This window comes from Heliangelus exortis, chromosome Z (assembly GCF_036169615.1).
Source record: "Heliangelus exortis chromosome Z, bHelExo1.hap1, whole genome shotgun sequence".
NCBI classification, from domain to species: Eukaryota; Metazoa; Chordata; class Aves; order Apodiformes; family Trochilidae; genus Heliangelus; species Heliangelus exortis.
This window is the reverse complement of record NC_092454.1, coordinates 20,705,840-20,719,947: the sequence shown is the minus strand read 5'-3', so window position 1 is coordinate 20,719,947 and position 14,108 is coordinate 20,705,840. Positions and strand designations below refer to the sequence as shown.

Below are 14,108 nucleotides of genomic sequence, written 5' to 3'. Positions count from 1 at the left end.
CCCCACCCCTACGCCGTACGTCACCCGACGGGGACGTTCCCGGCCCGCAGCACCCCTCCTCCTCCCTCCCCTCTCCCTCCTCCTCCCAGCCCGCCCTCCCTCCCTCCACCACCACCCCCCCCCCTCCCGCCGCAAGCAGCCGCTTTTCAGAAATAAAAGCCTGCTGCACGGCACTACCGCACCTTAACGATTAATTGATCACAAATGCATGAGCAGGCCCTTAATAATAAAGATTATGATTTTTCCTCAGTTTTAGATACTCTGCCACAAGTTTTCCCGATCATATATACAAAAGCTAATCACGGAAATGTGGAGTTGCAGTATCACTCTTTAAGTTAGAATTGCTAACACAATTAAAAGCTACCATAAATGAATGCGAGTTGCATGGTGAACCAGTTAAGCAAATGATAAGTTATATCTGGGGCTCAGGACTGTTGCTCCCAGAGGATATAAAAGGAATTATGAGAATGATCATGACTCAATCACCTTTACTGTTATGGCAAGCCCACTCGCAAACATTATGTCACAGATTCGTAAACATTTCTAGAGAACAAAATGACCCCCTGTATGGGATAACAATAAATCAATTTATGAGTTGTGGACTATATGCTAATTTTGAGGCACAAGCAAGATTAGGCCTACATATAATAAGAGAGTTTATGAGATTTGTGAGAGAAGCTATAAGTAAAGTTAGAACTACACCAGTTGTCCCATCTCATATGTCAATTAAGCAAGGCACAGATGAGCCATTCTCACAGTTTGTAGATAAACTCACTGATGCCATCAACCAGACTTGTGTACCAGATCAAATGAAAACTACATTGCTCCGTCAGTGTATCCTAGACAATAGCAATACTCCCACGAAAAATATAATTTCCTCCATGCCATCAGAAGCATCAATTGAGGAGATGCTGGAACAGTTATCTAGAGTACCAGTAGGGACTCAGGCAATGTTAATTGAGGCAATAAAAGATGTAGGGAAAGGTATGGTGCAAGCCCAGCAGCAAGCTCTTGCAGCCCAACAACAAGCCTTTTTAGCCCAACAGCAAGCACACCAGCAAGCTCTTGCAATCCAGCACCAAGCCTTAGCAGCCTTAGCCCTGTTACGTCCTGCCGACGCCAGACAGCCGCAACGATCAACCGACAAATGTTTTCGCTGTGGACACACTGGACATCTTCGAAGGCATTGTCACAAAGCCACAGTCTGGTGTCAACACTGTAATACGAACACTTATGCTACCGAAGTCTGCAGATACCAGGGAAATGGATCGAGGAGCGCGAGGAGCCACGGCACAAAGACCCCAACTGCGGCTCTAGTGTGGACCCTTTCAAACAACAGCAACCAGCCACTTCCACTCCCCTCCATCAACCAGCCACTTCCACTCCCTTCCAACAATCAACTACCCCCACCTGCCTCCAGCAATCATCCACCTGCACTTCCTTTCAGCAACCAGCCATCCCTACCTCCCTTCGACAACCAGCCAATTTCCACTTCCCTTCAACAACAACTCCAGCCACCCACCTCCCTCCAACCAGCAACCAGTGGAAGCCTCGGGCTGGACCTGGCAACCGCAGTAAATGTGACTCGCAATGACATCAAGCGCCAAAAGATCCCTACGGGTATCACCAATCCAGTGAAATGTCAAGAAAAACCATGTGGACCCCTTTTATTAGGACAGTCGTCTGCTGGACTTAAGAGTTTGTTTGTCTTGCCAGGAGTAATAGACAGTGACCATATTAGAGAAATTTGTATTGTAGCTATGACTTGGACACCACCTATGGTAATTCTAAAAGGAACTCGAATTGCCCAGCTAGTCCTGACACAACAATTAACTGATGCAGCAGCCGTTTCTTCGATTCATCACCATCATGCCCACAAACGTACAGGCCCTTGTTGGTCGAGACATACTAAGTCAGATCGGAGCACGCCTGATCACAAGAGACCATTTTTATTGGCAGTCACTCCTTGGGCTTTCCCGATCCCATTGACATGGTTATCATCACAGCCAATATGGATCGAGCAGTGGCCGCTGAAGCGAGAAAGCCTCAGACAAGCACACATCTTAGTACAAGAACAGCTAAAGCAAGGGCATATACAACCGTCAACTAGCCCTTGGAATACTCCAATCTTCGTAATTAAAAAGAAGTCTGACAGGTACCGTTTACTACATGATTTACATGCAGTTAATTCCCAGATGGAAGCAATGGGAGCTTTTCAGCCCGGAATGCCTAACCCTGCGATGCTTCCAGAGCGTTGGCATCTACTTATAGTAGACCTAAAAGACTGCTTCTTCAACATACACATACACCCACAAGACACAAAGCAATTTGCATTTACACTCCCAGCCCTTAACAGAGAAGCCCCTGCTTCACGATTTGAGTGCGCAGTGCTCCCACAGGGCATGGAAAACAGCCCAACTTTGTCTCAACTGTTTGTAGATGCAGCATTATTGCCAGTACGGCAAGCATGGCCAGATGCCTTAATTTATCATTACACGGATGACATCCTAATAGCACAACAAGACCCATTTACCGAGCAGCAAGAGCATTTTTTAACACAACAGCTAAGTCACCAGGGATTACAAATAGCACCTGAAAAGATACAACGTACGCCACCATGGAAGTACCTAGAATGGCATATTACTGAGTCATAAGTTAGACCTCAAAAAGCTGCTCTCTATTTGACTCTTAATACCTTACATGATGTACAACAATTCCTAGGTGATGTTCAATGGTTACGCCCTGTGATCGGTATAACAAACGATCATCTAGAACCGTTACGACCACTTCTTAAAGGCACCGATCCTGCCTCCCCTGTTACTCTTTTGGCAGCTCAAAAACAGGCCATAACTGAAATTGGCCTGACAATATCTCAGCGCTCCGTGGATCACCATGATGTAAACTTACCCATAGACTTAACCATCCTTACGGGTAAACAACATTTACTCGGAGCTCTCACGCAGTCCAAAAAGAAAAAGGGGGAGACTAGATCTGCTGATATCCGTGTATTAGAATGGATCTTCGGACCACTACAGCCAAAAACTACAATCCAAACAAAGATTGAGGTATTGGCCCTTCTAATTTGTAAAGGCCGAACCCGTATTATACAAATTACTGGAGATGAACCTAGCACAATTTATCTTCCAATGAAGCAAGGAGAGTTGGACTGGTATTTGCAGCACTCTCCAGACCTACAGTCAAGTCTCCTAGAGGCACCGCAAGCCATTGATCTCTCCCCGTTGCGATCTACTGTGTTAAAGTGGATGTCCCTGCATGAATGGATTCCTGTTCCAAAACGATCTGAGGAACCCCTTCAAAATGCACTAACAGTTTTTACCGATGCAGGAAAACGTTCACAACCAGCCGCAGTGACTTGGCAAGATAAGGAGCAATGGTGCCATGAACTCCTGTCCTCACAAGAGGACAATACCCTACAGACTCTAGAGTTGGCAGCCATTGTTTACGCCTTTTCACGTTGGTTGAATGTGTGTCTTAAGGTTGTCTTAGATTCCCTTTATGCTGTGGGAGTTGTACAGCGAATTGAGGACGCATATCTCAAAGACATCGCAAACTGGCGATTAAATGACTTATTTCGTCAGCTGCAGACTGTCATCCAACAGAGAGATCAACCTTATGCTATCATTCATATTCGGAGTCACCAATGGTCTGACGGCCTAGGAGAAGGCAATGCCCGAACAGACAGATTGGTTTCGCTATCCGTACCCATGGATGAATTTACTAAGGCAAGGCATGCGTATGCTACCTTCCACCAGAACGCCAGAGGACTCCATCGTCACTTCCAGATTTCCATGGATGAGGCCAGAGGCATTGTAAAAGCCTGCCCACAGTGTAACCAAAAGAGACTTGGTCTCGGCCTCAGAGTTAATCCCCGAGATCTTGGTCCAAATGAAAGATGGCAAGTGGATGTCACTCATGTACCAGAATCTGGAAGGCTTAAACATGTTCATGTTACTATTGATACCTATAGTCATTTTATCTGGGCTACAGCTCAGTCTGGTGAGAAAGCGTTGCAAGTGATGCGACATCTCATCCTTTGTTTCGCTGTCATGGGTGTGTCAGAGCAGATAAAGACCGATAGTAAACCAGCATATACTAGCGACAAGTTAGCTCGATTTTTTCAACAGTGGGGAATCAGGCACATTACAGGCATTCCCCACTCGCCAACAGGTCAAGCTATAGTAGAGAGGGCAAATCAAACATTAAAAGACTACCTGACGAAATTCACAGATTTACAAGACCCACAGGAGCGATTATTCAAAGACTCTATTTGTCTTGAATTATCTGTGTATATTCAGGGACCAAAAGATAGCCCAACAAGCGGACTCTTCAGAAGCCCCTACAGTGACCTACAGAGACCCCACCACGGGTATATGGCAAAGACCAGCAGAGGTTAAATATTTAGGTAAAAGTCACGTGTGTTTCCACCCTTACAGGTACCTTGTAGGTTCCCAGCAAGCGGACTCAGCCAGCACCTGCTCCGCCAAACAGAGACAGCCATATTAAGTGCTCAACATGTTCAAAGATAGAAACTGCCGTGTTGACTTCATCATAGGTTTCATTATCATTTTAAACTTTGATTGTTTTGCCTTCATGAACTTCGACCCTTGACAGAATGTCTGGGTTACCCTTGTGCGTCAGCTTAACACCACTTCCTTTTGTGCCAGTCTATCAACCAAAAAAAAAAAAAACAAAAAACAAAAACAAAAACAACAACAAAAAAAACCCACCCCAAGAAAAACCCCACCCCAATCGCCTTTTGTTACATATTTAGTTGGTGTACCAGCCTCTGAAGAGACATGGCCAATGTTTCAAGCGGCAATGAACCACACACAAGTGCAATTTCACACCAAGAGTCTATGTTCCACCAAGGTCAGTCTAGTTGCGTGCTTGAGTAACTACGACACTTGGGTTAGTCATCTGCCCACTGGGCCCAATCCCCAAGAATTAAGCCTTGTAGACTCTCTAAATGCCACTTATTGTCTCTGGATGAGTAGCTTGTCCACTGATTGCACAGAAGTCATGAGGAGACAATGCGCTACTACCAATGTTTTCCCAATGGGCAATTTCAGCCAGTGGTGCAACTACACCCTCCGTGGTGCTACTAACCCATCGCCTGGGACATAGCTGCCTAGGAAATTACCATCAGAGTACTTTTTAATTTGCGGAGATTGGGCATGGTTAGGTATACCATCCCGTCCCGTTGGAGGGCCTTGCACCATTGGTCAACTGAGCTTAGCTATGCCTCACGCACACCTGAACAGTACCCGTCATGTGCGGTGGAAGCGAGGCCTGGCCTAACTACTAGCGCAGGGATGTGATGATGATGTTAACCTTTGGTCCAAATGGCAGGTGATTATTTTTTGCCAGGAACAGCTGCTGCTCGTGCACATCGGAACCTGAAGAAGTTGAGTTGTTGGGTGGTAAAGTATGCTAGTGATACCAGCAAGGTATTATCTGAATTAGCTGATGATTTATCTTCTGTACAACATGCAGTATTAGAAAATAGAGCTGCTATTGATTTTTTGGTTTTAGCTCATGGCCATGGTTATGAAGATTTTGATGGTATGTGTGATATGAACTTGAGTGATCACTCTAAATTGATACATAAGTAGATACAACAGTTAGTAGAACATACTCAAAATATCAAGCAAGATGTAGTATTTTTCGGTATAGATGAATTAGTTAATTGGTTTGGCCTCACCAGATGGCCTCAAGGTTTATGTAAGATTGGTTTATTCGTACTTTGTATTATATTGATAATTGTAATGTGTTTTAGTTGTATGTTAGCGATATTTAAGAAGTTATTTGCCAAAGCTGTTAATATTATGAAAAAGATAAAGGTTTTGTTGAAGAATGGTTTGAGGTACAAGGACATGGACCTCTATTAAGTACTAAAAGGTTGTGAATAGTTACATAAAAAGTATATTAAGAAGTTATGAGATCACAAGAGAAAAAGAGAAAAAGAAAAAGGACATAGCACATAGTAAAAATTAATACATATTGCTTTTTAAAATAAACAATAAAAAAAAAAAAAAAAAACCAAACAAAAAAAAACACAACAAAAAACTTCGCCCGTTATGAATGTAGTACTTGAATGTTGCAATTTTAATTTTAACACAATTCGGCAACTATGAAGGTCCTAGGACTCCGTTATGCTATGAGCCGGTGGGACCTGGAGACGCTTATAGGGGCCACCCGACAACATTTCGTCGGATAAGTCTCTCCTATCCTTCTTTTGGCTCTCTGCACTAGTGGACACCAGACCTTCCTAATATTGAACAGAGCTCTGTTAAAGAGTGTGTGAGTATGAATGATTGTATGAAACAGAGACATGTCATTAATGCGAAGTCGATTCTTACTTGATGAAGACAACGAAATCTGTTTGATAACTTGTTAACCAATTTGTTTGATTCATTAATTGAGTGGTTTGAATAGTTTTTAGATTATTTCAAAAGGGCATTACAACATTGAATGTATCAACCTGTTTGATTCATTAATTGAGTGGCTTGAGTAGTTTCTAGATTGTTTTAAAAGGGCACTATATTATTGAATGTATCCTTAAGTTTTGCACGTTTTTTTTATTTGCACTGTATTTGTTTGAAAATTAGCACTGCAAAAATTTTAAACCAAACATGGGCTTGTACAAAAAGAAAAGGGGGGATATGTTGGGGAATGTTAGAGAGGTTTGGAGAATGTTGGAGAATATTCCTGAATATTCTCGAAGAGATAGGAGGTACGACCCCTTTGCTATGCCCAACCCCATGTTTGGGAGGCCAATTAGATCAGCCCATACTCCGGTGCTACCTGCACCAGGGATTCGCTGTGCCACAGGTAAACACACCGGGTGTCCAATAAAAAGTTATGTTGGTGGCTGGGGTGTGGTCACGGAAGCACTATATAAGCAAAAGTTGCTGCGCAATAAACCAGAAGTTCGTTTATCAACCATATTGGTTGCACGCATTTTCTTTGCCGCTCCCGCAGTCCAGTTATAAGCAACCATGAATTGTTCCAAGCCGGCCTCCAGACATTCCCACCCCGGGACTCTGGTGACTCATTCTACATCACCTAAAGTTACAGGAGAAGGCCAGCTTTGCTGGCCTCATATTGTGATTTCATTTTAACTTAAATTAGATTGAAGAAAAGCATTTCGAAAGAAAGCAAAATAATCTTTAAGGAGCAACCCAACAGATTTTAAAATACGGTTAAAGTAAATCATGGAACCAGCCTTTGCTTGAAGTTTGTCTGGAAGAAAAAAAACAAAAGGCAGCCCCAAGTCAAAACACTTTAGTGTTGTGAATGGCAGTAGGTTTGTCAGTTAGCTGGCACTTATCAGTGAAGAAATTGACCCTGACCAGATCTCTGCACACCCTTGAGATGAGGAAGTCACATAATCTTAAATTTGCAGTGAACAACTTTAGGGAGCTGGCAACCACGGTGGCCGGATGGGGTGGCTGGTGGATGTCATCCAATGAAACCGTTTGAGGCAACTTTTTGACCAATCGTATAATGACACGCTGACAGCTAAGAGTATATAGAGGTGTGTGCTCTGATTCAATAAACTGGGAACTGCTTTGATCGTTAAGTGATTACGAGCTGCTTTGTCCGTCTCATCAGCGACATCTGGTGACCTCAACGTGATACAGCAGCAAGAGTGGCCACTGCACGACGTGCGGCGGAGACGGAGAGCAGTGGGAATCTGTCTGGTCCGGATCTAAAATCTGACACGTAACAAGGTGAGCCACCGGGAACAATATGGTCAATGTGACAATATTAAGCCTTCTTCTTTAGTTAAATTCTGTCCACATGGAAAGCCCTGCTCGGTTGAAAGGGTGTTAAGACTAGTGACTATGGGCTGAGATGGATACTCCTTTGGAGCAAAAAGCAGGATTTGAAGCAATGCCTGCCATTGCATTTAGTGCTACTGCATGGCAAGAAGTTGGGGAGAGATTGTGGGATGAAATATCTAAGGGATCAAAAGATATGGCTGAATTGGCTGCTACATGGCAATTGTTAAGTGAAACCTTGAAAGAATGGAAGGCAGAACAGGACAAAAAGAAAAAAGAGAGAGAAGGTACAGTCACTAAGATGGAGAAAAAGATAGAGCCACTAAGATTGAGGGATATGACTCTGATGGGGACTGTGAAATGGGAATGATAAAGGAAAAAATAAAGGTGTTGAAGCTCTTGGCTGAACCCAGCCACCAAGTGGCAGGGAAGTCAGTGAAACAGCAAGAATACCCATCACTGGCTGAGCAGAGCAAGGCTGCAATAGCCTGGAAAATGCCAAAAGACTATCTGAATAATATCCTACCCTACGAGACTCCTGCTGAGCAATTGGCAGAACTAGCTGAGGAAAATGGGCCTGTTGCATCCTCTGCTCCTCCCGCAATGGAGGGGGAGTATGGGCCTTCATCCTACTGTGAGTGAGGATGAAAATGAGGAAGGAAGGATAATGGTTCACCAGCTGATAGGGCAGACTGGAGGGGCTGCCTGTCGATCGAAGGCTACTAAAAATTTATCAGCCCCCTGGACCTTACCCCCAGTGGATGTAACTGTTAAACTGCAGCATCCAAAATGCTTCTAGGACCAGGTTAAGAAAAAGGCAGCCAAGGTGGGGGACTGGGACTCAGTTGACAAATTGGGTCTCCTTTGTCAGAATCCTCTTGATCCACAGTTATGCGAGCCAATGGTGTATCCCATATTGAAAGCAGTACTGCGTTTGGGGTTACAGGATGATCGTAGCCTGTTTCCCTGGAAGGTCGTTCAGGACTTGCAAATGTTTTGCCAGAGGTGATGAAGTTGATACGGGTAATTAATACCAATTTGTTATACTCTTATGATATTACACATCTCACTCAGATTTTATACCAACCTATTCAATTCATGGTGTTCAATTCAACATGAAGGCAACTTGCTGAGAGGGTGGCATTGGAAAATATGCAGTTACCGCAGGGAGATTCGAGGTAGGGTGCTGGAGTGGATGCTCTTGTGGGCTCTGGCAATGTGTTTTCCACTCCACAGGCACAATGGCACCAATGCTGCTAGAGCACTGCCAGCAAATTGGAATATCAGCATTAATAAAAACAACAGAGCTAGCAGACCATGCCCAAGATATGTGACAATTAAGCAACTATTAAGCAGGGCCCAGAGAGCTGTTTCTACAATTTATGGAAAAAAATCTCCAATGCCTTAGAAAAACAAGTAGATGATGATAATTTGCATCAAATACTAAGCAGTTGTAAGCAGCTGGCAAAGGATAATGCTAGTGAGGATTGCCAGAAAATAATTGAAGCTTTACCTGGTTATCCCACTGTTCCTGTCATGGTTGCTGCTTGCTCTTAAGTTGGCACTGTGTCACATGAATTAGCTACAGCCTTGAAAGTTAAACCTGCCCCAAAATGTTTTGGGTGTGGGCAAGAAGGACATGTTAAAGCTAATTGCCCTATCAAATTGAAAAACAAGACAAAAGAATCTAATGCTAATTTCATGGAGGTAACCTGCAATCATTGTGGGAAGCTGGTACACTTCACAAATAGTGTCGATCTAAATTTCATGCTAATGGCAAACCACTCCAGGGAAATGGTAAGAAGAGCGCAACGGGGCACGCAGGGACGCAAATGCCCTACAACAACCCCTTTATGGGGGTGATTCTGCTGACTTAAGCCTCTGCAAATGCCTCACAGGGAAAACCAGTGGATCAGAAGGTATGGATGTATCCAGTGCTAACACAGTAACCATTAAAACGAAAGACATTGTTAAAGTACCTTTGGATGCCAAAGGTCCTATAGGATGAGGACTGAGTGCATTATTAATTGGAAGATCCAGTAGCACCTTGAGTGAGTTGCTTGTACATGTGGGAATTACACTATACAAATATGTGCTATAGTTTCCACTCCCTATCCTCTTGTCACTATTCCTACAGGCATGTGAATTGCTCAACTTGTACATTTCTTGAGTTGTGTTCCCAAAACAGTACTGCAAGAATGGCATGACAGAGGATTTGGATCAACCGGTCCACTGCAAGTGTTCTGGTCACAGGCTGTTGCCCTGGTGAGACCACAGATGACCGGCACCATCTCCAGAGGACATACACCATGAATGGTGAAACTTACGGGCCTCTTTAACACTGGGGCTGACGTGACCGTTATATCATAACATTTCTGGCCTACCACATGGTCACTTCTTAATACTGGGATGGGAGTGGTTGGACTTGGGGGGTCCACTCAGGGTGGAATGGCAGCTACACCTGTGCTGATCACCAACCCTGAAGGTCAGCAGGTGACTATTAGGCCCTTTGTGACGGCAGGCCCACTAAATCTTTGGGGGAGCGACTGCCTGTCACAATGGGGAATGAAAATTGCCACAGATTTTTAACAGGGGCCTTGGATTGCAGGACATTAAATGATTCACACTTGCTTTTACCTGGTTAACAGATAACCCCATGTGGGTGGATCAGTGGCCCCTGCCTCTAGAAAAGCTAAAGACCCTGCAGGAATTGGTGTCAGAGCAGATAGCTGCTGGACACTTCGAATCCTGGAGTCCACAGAATACTCCCGTGTTTGTCACAAAAAAGAAATCTGGGAAATGGTGACTTTTGCATGACGTACGACAGGTAAACGCTGTTATGGACGCAATGGGGCACTACAGCCAGGCCTTCCATCACCTACAATGGAATGGGGCATACTGGTGGTGGATTTAAAAGATTGTTTTTTTACAGTCTCACTGGCATTGCAAGATAAGGAGAAGTTTGCTTTTTCTGTGCCTTCTATAAATTATCGATTATAAATTATAAATTATAAATTATGCTGACCCTTCAAAAAGGCATCAGTGGAAAGTTTTACCTCAAGGCATGAAAAATTCACCAACAATTTGTCAGTGGTTTGTAGCCCGAGCATTGTTGCTGGTACAGGAAATGTTTCTGAATGGGTATTGTATCATTATATGGATGACATTTTTATTGCTGCCAGCAGCACGGAGCAGTTGGGTAAGGTGGAAAACTTGGCTATACAATCTCTGTTAGAATACGGTCTAATTATTGCCCCTGAGAAAGTGCAAAAGGTGAAGCCCTGGAAATATTTGGGAATAACTGTAACGAACAAGCAAGTGATGCCTCAGCCTTATGTGAAGTTATGTGAAACTTAACAGTGAGATTAAGATGCTAAATGATGTTCAATAAATAATGGGATCATAGAATTGGATTCGGCCTTATTTGGGCTCACCAACTCTCAGCTTCAACCGTTGCTGGAGCTGTTGAAACATTCTAATAATCCATCCATCTGAAGCTGACTAATGAGGATGTACAGGTAATTCAGGATGTAGAAAAAATCTTGCACACCAAATTTGTGTCTCAGATAGATTTAGCACAAATGGTCCAGTTCTTTGTCTTTATTGACAAGACTGTACTATTTGGAGCTCTTCTGCAATGGAACACTGATCGGAGTAACCCATTACACATTTTGGAATGGCTGTTTTTGACAGCCCATCCCTGAAAAGCTGATCCTAGTTTGTTCGAACATTTTGCTGAGGTCATCATAAATGCGAGAAAGAGATGCTTGGAACTGACAGGCCATGATCCAGAGAAAATCGTTGTGCCTGTACAAAATTGGTATTTTGAACTGTGTGTGGCAAATAAGTTTGAACTACAAGCAGCAATGGCAAATTTTTGAGGGCAGATGATAAGACATCTGCCCTCACATCCCCTGCTAAATTTTAAGTGCCACTTGGTCAGAATTTAAGCCAGACAGACCAAGTTGGTGGGCCCACTGTATTCCCAGATGGGGCCAGGAAAACAGGTAAAGCAGCTGTGGTCTGGCATGATGGTAGTCCATCAGACAGGTTCCCAGCAGGTGGTGGAACTGTGGGCCATGGCCGTTGCCTTTCTGACATTCCTGCAAGCAGTAAATATTGTCACTGATTCTGCGTATGTAGCAAGTTTGGTTTTTCAACTGGACAAGGTCACGTTGGCCACACTAGACAATCAATTGTTCTTCGAGGTACTTCAAGGTAACAAACCATAGTTACCCCGAGGTACTTCGAAGTAACTATGGAAAACTATACAGCAAAGGACCAAACCCTATTTTGTAATGCATGTTCATAGTCATACTGCCCTGCTGGGATTTTATACTGAAGACAATGCCAGGGCAGATGGCCTTGTTTCTGCTGCTTTGGGACCTGTTTCAAACACAAAACAGCTGGCCTTGCTATCACATCAATTTTGTCACCTAAGTTTTCAGGCTTTGTGGCAACAGTTTGACTTGTTTCACACCAAGGCCTGTTCAATGATAGCCTCTTATCCAGACTGTCAGGGAACTCATGTTCTGGTATATTTTGGCACTAATCCAAAAGGCTTGAAGGCTTTACAAATCTGGCCAACCGACATTACCCATGTCAATGACTTTGGCAGACAAAAATACATTCCTGTCTCTATTGATACCTATTCCCATGTACTGGTAGTGACAGCCCGTATGGGAGAGACTGGAAAAGATGTAATTTGGCATTTTCAACAGGCCTTCTCTATGCTTAGCATTCCACAACAGATAAAAACTGACACTGGGCTAGCATACGTTTCAAAGAGAGTGCAAATGTTTTTTGTTGTGTGGGGGACTACTCATGTTACAGGCATCCCTCATTCTCCAAAAGGACAAGCGATAGTTGAGCATGCACATGGCACGATGAAACATGAGCTTCAAAAACAAAAAGGGGGAAATGTTTGGGGAAACACCCCAGTCGCACCTGGACAAAGCAACTATGTTCTTAATGTTTTCTCTTATAGGGATAATTCTGCCCTTTCCCTTCCTTCTCTATTACAACAATTCTTTTTATATGACGCAAAAATAGTATCCAGGTGTTTGTTAAGGACCTGATCACAGGCCAGTGGACTGGACCACAGGAACTAATAACATGGGGAAGGGGATATGTTTGTATTTCCACAGATGCTGTCCGCCAACGGGTTCCTGCTTGCTGTGTGCGCCCTGCTCTTTGGTCTCAGCAATCCTGCTCTCAGAAATCTGACAGAGATGCTGCAGACCCCGCATCGGCTGATGCCATGGAACAGTTCCAACATATGGGTGACACTAGCTAAAGGTTTGAATCAAACAGTTTTTCGTGCCTCTATGGCAAATCCAGAACAGCCATTTCATACCTGTTTAGTGAGTGTTCCATTAATGAATTATACTAATCTTGTTGCAAATGCGAGGTTACGTCAGTCTTTGGCTAGGGATTGTGGAAATGCAATTAATTTTACCATAAATTTTGTCAATTGGTATGACCGGTTGCTGGTTGCCCCAGTTGAATCTCAGGAAACAGAAATGTTAGGAAGTGTAGTGATGCCTGCATGCTTGTATTATAACTATACACCAGGGGGCAATAACCTGGAGGGAAATGAAATGGGGATTATGGATGTCACACCTAGATCCCCAGTCTATCGGAATCATACTTTGTGGTTGAATATGACGGATAACAATTCACACAATAATGTATTTTCAGCAAGAACACTGACCCCTGGAAATTTTCTCATCTGCGGTGATTGTGCTTGGCCAGGGCTTCCTTCACTAATGAGGTCCCTGTGCCTTTGGATGACACCCTGATGACTCCAAAGGTAGCCATGATATTAAACCATACTCAACTACATCACCATCGTCAGAGATGGTCCTCTGACTGTAGTAATAATGTAGATTTATGGAATAAAGGAGAAATCACAGCAGCCAGCTTATTTTTACCACAGGCAGCTGCAGCTAAAGCTCTGACACAATTAAATAGATTAGCTTGTTCGTTAGAAAAACAGTAATGTGACAGCAAAAGTGTTGAATGAGCTTGCTACTGATTTAGATAGTATTAGAGATGCTATGCTACAAAACAGAGCTGCAATTCATTTTTTGCAATTAGCACATCAGCATGGGTGTGAGGATCTTGATGGAATGTGTTGCATGAATTTAAGTGATAATTCTAATTCTATTCATAAAAGTATACAGCAGCTGATGGAGCAGACGAAGAAGATTCAAGAAGACAGTGGATTTTTTGAGTTAGAACAGTGGTTGGGACACTGGAGACCTGGAGGATGGGTAACATCCTTGATAAAAACAGGGTTGT

General features: G+C 43.5%; 1 protein-coding gene across 2 annotated transcripts in view; it reads right to left on the bottom strand.

The window, feature by feature from the left end:
- The window catches only part of ZSWIM6 (zinc finger SWIM-type containing 6), a 124,953-nt gene that overhangs the window by 8,518 nt on the left and 102,327 nt on the right, over window positions 1–14,108 (bottom strand). The gene's annotated exons all lie outside the window — the stretch shown is intronic.